Raw genomic sequence first — 11432 nt, forward strand, 5'->3', positions numbered from 1 at the left:
CGGCGGGCGCGGATTGGCGGGCGCGGGCGGGGCGGGAGCGCGCGGATTGGCGGAGGGGCAGGGCCGGGCCCGCAGATTGGAGCCCCGGGCTGTTTGCGGGGTCACGGTCGGAGGCAAAGGGCGGCGGGAGCGGGAGCGGCGCCCTTCCCGTAAGGGCCGGCCGGGCGCCCCCTGCGGGCGGAGCGGCGGCGCTGCCCTGCCACCCCCCACTTCCCCAACCCCCTCCCCGCGGGGTCCCTGCCGGAGCGGCACCTCGGGAGGGGAGCGGGGAACAGCCCGGCCTTTTGGGCGGTACCGACGGCTCGTAGCGGCAGGGCTGCTGGAGGGCGGTCCCCTGCCCGTGGGCTCGCCGCTGCCGCCCGCCCAGGGATGGGCGGTGCCCGCCGCCTCGCCGCGGAGGCGGGGGAGCTCGGGGTTAGCCCTGGGAGCCCCGTCCCTGGGGTGGGAACAGCCGGGTTCGGGAGGGGAAGGGGGAAGAGAAGGTGATGTTGGTTGATCATGCAGAATGTTTTGGGTTGGAAGGGGCCTTAAAGATCATCTAGTTCCAAAGAGCGTGCCGACGCAAGGGACACCTTCCACTGGACCAGGTCGCTGAAAGCTGCGTCCGACCTGGCCTTGAACGCTTCCAGGAATGAGGCATCCACAGCTCCTCTGAGCAACCTGTGACCAGCGCCTCAGCACCCTCAGAGTAAAGAATTTGTTCTGTATATGTAACCTAAATTTCCCCTATTTCAATTGGTACCTGTTACTCCCTGTTCTGTCTCTAACTTCCTGGCAAAGAATCCCTCTCCATCTTCCCTGTAGGCCCCCTTCAGATTCTGGAAGTCTGCTAGGAGGTCTCCATGCAACCTTCTCTTTTCCAGGCTGAACAGCCACAACTTTCTCAGTTTCACTTTCTCAGGGTCCAGCAGAGTGCCACAAGATGACTGAGGGACTGGAGAATCTCTCTTGTGAGGAGCTGAGCCTGTTCAGTCTGGAGAAGAGAAGGCTGAGAGGGCACCTCATCAATACCTATAAATATCTCAAAGACAGGTGCCAAGAGGATGGTGCTGGACTCTTTTCAGTGGTGCCCAATGACAGGACAGGGAGCAATGGCCATAAACTAAAATACAAGAAGTTCCACCTTAGTATGAGGAAGAACTTCTTTACCTTGAGAGTGGCAGAGCACTGGAACAGGCTGCCCAGGAAGGTTGTGGAGTCTCCCTTTCTGGAGACATTCGAACTACACCTGGACACGTTCCTGCGTCACCTGCTCTAGATGACCCTGCCCCGGCAGGGGTGTTGAACTGAATGATCTCCAGGGGTCCCTTCCAACCCTAACAACCTCTGTGATTCTCAGCCTGTCAAAGTATGCCAAAATATGGCAATATCTATCTCTTATCTTGCCTTTCTCATGCGCTTACAAAAACATATGAAATATTAGGCACCCGTTTGTACACAATTTTTTTAATACATTACCCGAGGTTACCAACTGACGTGACAAAAAAGGTGGAGATGTGTCAGAACCTTCCTGCAATGTGCTATTGTAAAGGGATGAGAGCACAGAGCTCTCCCTTGTATGGGAAAACATCGTGTGTCAGTGAGGTAGAAAGCATAAAAGTTTTATGAAATATAATTAACAGACCTTATCATGGCATGTTTTAAAGCCTATTTTACATCACTGCCTCCAGTAAAAACAGATGCAGATTCTGTGAGACTTGGTTTGCAGCGCAGTCAAGCTCCACCAGGTTCTGCTGGCTGCAGTTGAAGGTCATGCTGCTCTCTTCTTCTAAATTCAAAATTTTTTTTCAGTGTGGTGTTCCGTGCTGGGTGAAACTACAAGTTTTTCATGTCATTCACATTAAAAGAAGATAAAAACATGGGTTTCATCTTTAAGGCGTAATATTAGGACAAATACTAAAACAAACAAAAAACCCTTCCAGGGCAGTCTGAATAAAATAATTCCATATATTTGACCTAGACATTTAGATATTTATTTAGTACAAATGCCTGCATTTGGTATTTTTTTAATTTAAGAGATAATTATTTGTAACTGAAAAACTCATTCAAATTACTTTTTCTCACTAGTTAATATGCAGTCATTGACTTGTATAAAACAGTTTACCAAAAAAAAAAAAGGGAAAGAAAAACCAAAATCCCCCAGGCAAGAGGGTGTGCAGAAGGGCGTGAAAATAATATTGGAGAGGAGATTAGAAGTAGTGAGTAGGTGGAAATGGAAACAGAGTTGTGGGCAGGGATTATGCAGTTTTCAGGGTGAGAACAAAGAACCTAAATTTGATGCAGTAAAAGGATGAGAAAACCAAGGATTAGTCTTGAAATTGAATTGAACTGAACTATGTCTTTGGTGGCATTTTGAGTCCAACGCTACAGAGGTGGAGGTACAAGGAAGTAAGAGGAAGAAATTGTGCATAATCAAATGCTAGCTGCTACAGTGATAACAATGGAAGTTGATTAGCGATTCATCTAAGAAAAGTATATTAATTATGTTATTAGCAGAAGTTAAGATGTGCACAGGAACAAGCAGCAACCAAACGTGTTCATTTCCTCTTTTACGTACAGGACAGTCTATATGTGTTGTCTTTCCAACAATATCAAATGACAAGAAAGAGGAGGTTAATCAGATAATAACTATAGACTATTTATAGACTTCCACCACAGAAGATGTTGAGACTTTCAAAGCAGTATAGAGATAAAGCAAAGCAGACAGAGATAAATGTCTTTCACAATATAACTCTCAAGATTGAGGTGAAGTGAGGACATGAGTGCAAAAAATCATCTACACTTAACTCCTAGTAAGATGAAGGTTAAACACATTGGTAGGGGACCTTGAGAATCCTTGAATTCATGATATGGTCCTGTTCAGTCACAGTTATGTTCACTATGTGAACACTAAAAGCCCTTCTACACTAAGGTGGAGTTCCCTTATAGTAGATTTCATGGAGAAATCCATACTCCTTTTTTCTTTTGGCTAAGAGGTCACCTTAACAACCTTGGGATTGACAGTGCAACTCTGATAATGCTTGCATTTCTTTTGTTCTCTGCATTTTAAAGTGTCATATATTTCTTTGTGAGAAGTGTATGCCAACCTGAAGACCTTACATACTGCATACAATTTAGCAAAGAATTCCCCAGCAGACTTTTTGATTATTTTAAAGAATCCCAAGGGAGACTAATGTTTGCCCTCCCGACTTACCTGGTTTGTATTCATCACTCATGACCTCATTCACCTGGCACATGCATTCTTGGCACAAGGGGATTGTTTACAACAGAACTGTTTTCTCAATGACTGTGGAACTGAAAATCGAACGCTAACGTAAACATCATAACACCACTCCAAACTGCAGTTATACATAAAGCAATACTTAATTAATCTGACCTTCATAAATAACATCACAAAGTGTATAATTTTCAAGAGCAAGCTGACCAATGTCTGCATATACCCCAAGGATAGGGAGGGAATAAGAATGGATAAAGCATGCTCATTTCTTTGCTAATTAATCTGGAGGAGAAGCTTCAATACAACAGTGATGTGCTTAGAGAAGAACAGGGAATACAATACAAGTAGATGAAAGCAGACAAACTGTAAGAACTGTTGCAGCTGTGGTTTTTTTCTTCCTCAGTTTTGTTCATTTAAATCTTTCAACAGACTTTTACAGTAACAATATTGTAGGTTGAGATATTCAATATGATCCAAAGTGTGGCAACTGTAGAACCAGAGCTGTCATTTAAACATGGAAACAAATCTGTGAACTGCTAATACCACAGGACAAATGGCTGATATTAGAAATGCCCTTTTGATCTTCTTGAAAGATAAATGTTCCCAAAACATGTCAGGTACATGTAAAAGAAACATGCCTTACTTTAAGAGGCCTTCAAAAGGAACAAAGTTTTGGAAGAGCAGGTAGCGTGGTTGCAGCCTCCAGCTGGAGTCACTTGTATTGTGTCCAACTATTCATCTACTGAATTTTCTTGTTATGTTTTCTGCATATCGGGAAGGAGGAAGGGAGATCAGGATCCACAGGCTACACTGTGATATAGCTGGAGAATTCTTTATGTGATTTCCATCCAGACTGTCCTACTGCATTTAGAAAAAGAAAAAACAGTGAAAAAGTAACTTCCATGTCCAAGGAAAATAACTTTTTTCTTTTATCTGTGACTTGCTTTCTCTTCTAGTCTTCTCGGCCCCCCTGCTATTTTTTTTTTTTGTAGCAAGCGTAAGTGTGGCATCCAACATCCCTCTTAAAAAATTAGCATTAATGGTTACAAGAGATTAGAGCCATGTTAATAATTCTGGGATTGCTGGGAAGCTCCAGGTTTTAGAATAATGGCAGCCTAAATAGGTGGTTCCTGTCAATCAACTTTCTTGATCCCTTATCTCTTGGGGAAGAATACGTAATAGGAACATAAAAATACATGCTTAGAAAAGGATCTATCTAATATACTGTCTATCCCTGACCTTTGCCTGCAGAGGATACTTGGGGAAGAGGAATGAAATGAAGGCCTGTATATGGTGCCAAGTAACATTGTGTGACTGAAACGTTGTCTGCCAGTTGTCTGCCTGGCTGTGCTTCCCCCTGACAAAAAACCAGCCCCCCTGTAGCTGTAAAACAGCTTATGTACTGGTTGTCATGCTAGGCACAGATCATAGAACTGTCTGTATTGCAGGGCAACACAGCTTCTGGAATGCCCTGTCCAACTCTCTGCTGGAAAAATGTCAGCCAATCTTGTGGGTCTTCTTAGAAGGAAATTTCCAGTGCTGCTATACTCAGCATACCATCCAGAAGGTGCTTGCTTGCAGCAGGGATGGATCCCAGTGCTCTCACCAACAGCTACTCCAGGAGCCCTTGTGACAATGAATTCGGGCAGGGCTGATAGGCCAGGGGCTTCTGCAGAATCACTCCCCAGGGTTGTGTGCACACAGGCAAGGGATGCTTGCAGGCAGCAGTGGCTCAGCTCAGACCGAGGCTGCCTGCTGGGAGCAGAGGAGGTGTTGGTGGCTGATAGTGAGGTACAAAAGCAGGTGACGGGTACTTATATAGCCCAGCCACCAGCCAAGTTCCCCCTGGCTTCTGCAGCTGTTTTGTGATTTACAGTATAGAAACAAAAATGCTGAAAGCACTATTTAAATCAGAATTTTTTTCTTCACACTGTTCTTCAAACTTGTTTAACTGCTTAACGTGTTTGACAGAGTTGTTAAAAAAAAAAAGAAAACCAATATCCAAAATTAACTACTTGTAAATTCTGAACTATCATATATTATAATTTATTTATTTTTTATTTTATGCTGAAGAAGTAACTGTACTGATATTTTGCATATTGAGCAATAGATCTATTGAAATAAAATTAATGACAACCCAGTAGTAAGAGCAAATCCGTACTGTCCAATTTAAAAAGGCATAAATTAAACTTGGGACCAAGATGATCTTGAACTTCATTTAGAATCTGCATTTCTTTTCATTTGGTACACCTACTTATACCAGACTTCACACTGGAACAATTTGCTGTTCACACTTGGACATGAGACTCCTTTAGCATGCTAAATATTCCTCGGGATGATGAGGATTGTAGGTTGGGGAAGGCTGAGCAGCCTACCTCTGCTCAGGTGGCATGGAAAAGTACTGCTCAAAGCGAGCAGAAACAGGCACAGGAGGGGACAGGCTGTGGCTGGTCTTTGCATTGAAAGGCTCAGTGCTAAAACATGCTTAAGTATCCGCAAGAAGTGAATGCAGGCTTTTCATGCAGGGACATCCGCTTTGTCTCTTGACATGAGAGCACTCATTCTGAATTGGTCTTTTCACCTCAAAAATTACATTTAAGCAGATGATTATAATAGAGGTTCAGATAGCAGAGGTGATATTATAGATAATGGCAGCTGTCTGACTGGATGAAGCTGTAGAGACAAGAAACGTGTGTTCACCTGACCCTATAACAATACCCCCAGTGCCTCACTGCCCGTTCCACCTTATTGCACCCAGGCCCTGGGAACCCACTACTGGGCCACAATCACTGAACACATATAGGAAAATGCACTATACGACTAGAAGCAATACACTGGTGAGTTTAAAAATGTAGTTCCGCCAAAATTGCCTTCCTCTCAGGTGTAGTGAGTATGATTTTCTTCACTACTTATTCTACCTTGAGGGCTGGGTAAGAGGATTCTTTTATTCCTAATGAAAAGTGATAATTCCTCTAATAAGCAGACTTAGTCTTTATTGGAGAAAGCTTAGTCCTTGTATTTTGAAGATCTTCATCCTAAAATTGGTCTGTAGAGCCATTATTACCATTAACTGTATTTCAAGATGTGACACATGTCAGCCTTTTCTGGAGTTGCTCTGGCTTTCCACACCTTCCCCCTGCAGCCTTCCACTTCTCAGCGCTGCACTACGACCTTTTCCTTTTTGCCAGCAAAATCAGTTGCAGCTCCTACTCTGGCTCACAATTCTCCATCTGGTGGCAGCTGCCCCCTTTCCCCAGTGGACTAAGGAGGAGCTGAACTGCTGAGTGCATAAACCAAGGATCTGCCGACCAGAGGGATCAAAGATGTGTGTTGACAGGGAATCTCTGCTTTGGGGGGGTGGAAGAGGAGAAGATGCCCACGCTGTGTTTACTGTGGGGTGACACATACCTCCTGCTGGAAAACTAGATAATGAGAGAAAGGAAAGAGTGTCATAGACCTAGGAAACCCCTTTGCCACTTAATGAACTCTGATAAGAGTAATTTGAGGACTGCCATGGCGTCGCCTGCCCTTGCCCCCCACCTGTCTAGAATATCTACAGCTGTTGCAGCTACCATCTCTAAGCTCATATTATGATACTGTGACAGGGAGAACTTTAATACAGAATTTTACCCACAGAGGAATTACCTCCTTGGTCACTATGCTTTTTTAGGTTTTCAGGTAGAAATTCTAGGTGGACAGCTGAGGGAGGAAGCCTTTTCTGGCTGTTTTCAACTACGTCCTTTAGGAATTACCATTGAAGGTATTGCATTGCTTGTGTGATGTTTGTATCATGTTTTGCATTCCCTCAGAGACAGTCTTTACTTTCATTATTGTCATTATTACCTTCCTGCATATGTATTTTTGTGAATGCTTTTGCTTTTTAGCCAGATAGAGAAAATTTTTGTAGTTAGTCTTCCAGCAACTTCTGGCCTGTTTCTTTTACTTTACTTGATTTCTGCTGAGCAACTTGGTGATGAAGCTGCTCCTGTTCTTTTTCAAAAATAGGCATAATTCTGTGCTTGGAAACACATATCTCTAGGTAAAAGACTGACAGGTCCTAAACTTTTGTGAGTTTTCTCTGCTCAAGGTTAATCTACCAGTTATACCATGCCAAGTTATTCAGTCAAGCAGTGTCTATTATGCTCATATTCAAATGACTACCTTATTACAAAAGGTCGAATTAAGGATTTGTAGTCTTGGTAGGCCTCTTGTTTCTCAAAAACTTACCTTCTGTAGATGATCTTAGGTAGTTTCTGTGCTTGCAAACTACTGCATTGCTCTCCAGGTCTTCTTTGTGACTCACTGACAATTCCTTACGTTTCTAGAGCTGCTGGCCCTACCCCATGTTGCTGTGTGGGACAGCATTGCACTCTCCCACTGCTCTTTGCTTTGTAGCTGCACTCTAAAAATTACCGGAAGAACTGAGATTACATACTCCAGGTTCATGCCAGGTTCTTTGTCAAAGCAATTCAGAAAACTTTGCTCAATCTTTCAAGTCTGTTTCCAGTAGCAGCAAATGCACAGGATATTGACAGCACCGGCAAGAGGCTGGTGTTTATTGAATGAAATTACACAACATCTGCCCTTGTCATCAATCCCTAACAAATTGTCTTTGGCATGCACTGCAGAGGAGTTGCTGCTATGAAATGGAAATTTAGAAGACGTCTTGTACATAGCTCAGTTCTCCCCTCTAACCTAAGAGACAGGTACAAAATAGGTTGCTGAAATTCAACCACTTCTTCCCCTTGCATTGCTATCAAATACCTCAGCATTGCTTGTGCTCCTCCAAGTCCATCTTCATCCTCTAACTTTACAGCCCATTACCTTCCTGCTGTCAGCCTGGGAAAAGACAGCATGTACAGATGGGCCTGTTGCTTTTAAGGGAAAAACGGAAATCAGAGGCACTCTGTCAGCTTTTGCTTTGTTGTTATAAGCTTGCTTTGCTATAAACACTGGAGAAATATCAGAACATAAAGAGCTTTGAAATAGGATTTAAAAAGAAATCTGTGCCTTATCTTCCATTTGAGAGAGAAAAAAAATGGTGTGAAGGACAGAGGGTAAATCAGACAAAAAAAGAAAGAAACTGAAATTAGAGAGAACAGCAAAAAAAGAGAAAATTAGTCAAAAGCAAGAGGAAAGAGGCAGGCATAAATTGCCAATTAACATTCAGATCAAAGGAAAATTTTCATCAGAATCTTTTTCTTCTTCTAAGAAGCATCATGTGTTTCCAGTATCTACTGCAGTGAAGCGAGCCTGCTTTACACAAAAGAAGGCCCAAGAGAATAAGCCAAATAGCCTCAAAGCTTGTGGAAACCATTTCACACTGTTAACAACTAGGACAAAACCCCATAGGAGCCCAGAGCATCAGCATCGCTGCCCTTGTTCACTAATCAATTTGCACCCTGTGCCAGCTACAGATCTGAAGCACAGCCCCTGCACATGTCTCTGGAGATTCATTTACCACATGTAGAGCCTCAGACTGCCCAGGAGGAATAACACTGTGCCTCACCATCCCCAAAATCCCAATAACTTTGTTCCCAACTGGACTGAGCCCACCTAAACCTGAAATGAGCCAGCACCTCACAGTGCTACAACTGCTGGATTAAGTTAACTTTGCAGTGCCTACCCATTGTGCATTCTGTGGGTCATCACACAGGTATCTGTGGGTTTTTGGGGTGTTCGTCACCAGAGTTTGTACATATGGGTGTGCATGTGTATCACAGGCCTCTGTGTGAGTTTGGGCAATGGCAGTATCTATTTATATGGGCACCCCTTCTCTGTCTTGAAGCTGGTGAAGGGACAGTGAAGGTGAAGGGCAGACAGAAGGGTTTAGTTTCTGTCAGTAGCCCTGTGGAAACCATTGCTATGCTGCAACTACACTCGGTTTGCTGTTGGGCAGACACAGTGACTTCTCGTTTCCATCCTGACAGTAGACACGTGCATCATGTGCATGAGGTTTCTGGACAGGTAAGAGCAAATAAGAAAGGAAGAAAACATTTTAAATTATAGAGACAGAACTAGGCTGGACAGAAACACACCATTTCACATCAAAACAAGAGCAGGTATAAAGATGAAAACAATAGTAATTTCTTTGCTGTTCAGTTGTCTACAGAGCAATTAATAGCTGCGATTAATTCATTAAAACAGCATTAAAACTCCAAGTGAGCTCATGTTCAGTCAAGCAAGAGTGTGAGCATTTCAACTGGTATTTTAAACAGCACAGTTGAAAACAGTAATCAGCTACTTTTCCAGATTTTCTAAAATCTTACTGAAAAAATCCATCTTGATAGGTCAGAGCCTCCCAGCTACAGCCCGTGATCAAGCTTTCAAGGAGGAGAGGAAGAAGAAATTATAACTTGAATTTCATATAGTTTTTATTTTCATGTTTTCCTAACTTTTATTGGGCAAACGATTCACTTGACTCTGCCAGAGCCTAAGTCACAGCTGCAAGTAACAGTCCTCATTTCCCATTATATTTCCTGCATGAGATGGTGATATTTATAGCAGCTTTCTCAGTCCCTCTCCCAGCTGTCTTGTTATTGCTGAGATATGGACAGAGAAGCAGCAGAAGGCAAGTGCTCTAGCCGAGATTTTTGTAACAAATTACCTGTGGATGGCCATCCGCCGACAACAGAGTGAGTCAGAGGAAATTACTGTTTATAGTTTACAGAACACATGTGACACTGAGCATGTTTGAAAGCAAAGTCCCTGCCTTGAATAGCTTGGATTTAAATGAGTTGAAGCAGCAGAGGAGGAGGGAGGGCAAGAAAAAGCAAGTCTTACCAATTCATGTCATGGTGCTGATAATAGGTCAACAAGCAGGAAACAAAATCCTGGCTTCATTATCAACATCAGGCCTATGCTCAGGTGTCAGTGATTTATTTCCTGGAGATATCTCAAAACACAACCAAAGCGTATTTAGAAGGGAACTAAACTCCTGCAATGATGCACATAGGACACTGTAGTGTGTTTTCATGACTAATGATTGAGAAGTTCAAATAAATGAGCCCAAAAATGTCACGTATTTCTGCAAAAGACTAGCAGATTGTACATGTGGCAGGTACAGTGCACACATGGCATGGACAGATGGACTCCAACGTCCCTAAACATGGAGTTGATGTGATGAAGAAAAGAAGTATCCTTGAGTGTTCATTCATCAAGGTGGAGTGTCTTAGGTAGGGTAAAGGTTGCATCGGCAAGTAAACAGAAAATGGCACAAAACAATGACCTAGTCAAAAAGCTACCATCAGAAGGGCGTGTGTGTGTGTGTGTGTGTGTGTGTAGAGCTAGGGAGGGAGAGAGAGAATTATAATTAGGTCACAGGGACCAAAAGATAAAACCAGGACAATCTTATCTAATACCTGGGCCGTCACTACACAAATGCCAGGACAGAGGATGAACGAACAATTAAGAGTTTTTAAGAAGCTAATTATGATGACAGAGGATTTGTGGAATAAAATCACTAGATTAAAACGTTAATAAAAAGCTAAAGAAAAACTGAAGGGGTAAGCACTGAAGCCATGCCGTAAGAGCTACAACAAAAGATTCCTGCTCAAGACTAAAAGGAACAATGTTTTGATAAGGATTAATTATCAGCAGCACAGTAGGAAACAAACAGTCCACTGAGTTCTTGCAATAGTTTACGTAACTTGCAGGAATGGCTTTAAGTCAACCATGATTACTAGGATGAATCTGGTTAAGACCAAAAACATGTATGGAAGCCAATCATGAAACAAGTTTGTCATTCTGGAGGAAGGAAAGAGTAAACATTGAAAAGAAGATGTTCCCATATATTACAGCACATTCAGAACTATTAAAAAGCTTCCTGTCAAGATAATCCTCAGAAATAAAAACAACGACAAAAAATTGGAATATTCTTATTAAGAAGACTAAATAAACACAAAAGTAGATTAAAACACTTGAGCAGAAAACATTCAGCAGCTTCTTTGCTTCAGCTGACAAAAAGAGCAAACTCTGACAGGCAGGAGCATGAACAAAAGCAGATTCCTCAGCTATACGTGTTCTGCTCCACTAATTAAAACAAAAGCATATAAGTATACTCAAAGCCCAGCAGATTTTGAAAAAAAAAAAAAAAAGAAAGAAAAACTTTAGGAGATTTATGAAAAACTTCATAGATTTGTATGTTTTTGTCATGCTAGAGAATGACAAAAAGCAAAAGGTAAAAAAATAGGGAGGAAACAAGACTGGAATTTGA

Source organism: Corapipo altera, unplaced genomic scaffold, assembly GCF_003945725.1.
Source record: "Corapipo altera isolate COAL_440 unplaced genomic scaffold, ASM394572v1 66, whole genome shotgun sequence".
Taxonomy (NCBI): domain Eukaryota; kingdom Metazoa; phylum Chordata; class Aves; order Passeriformes; family Pipridae; genus Corapipo; species Corapipo altera.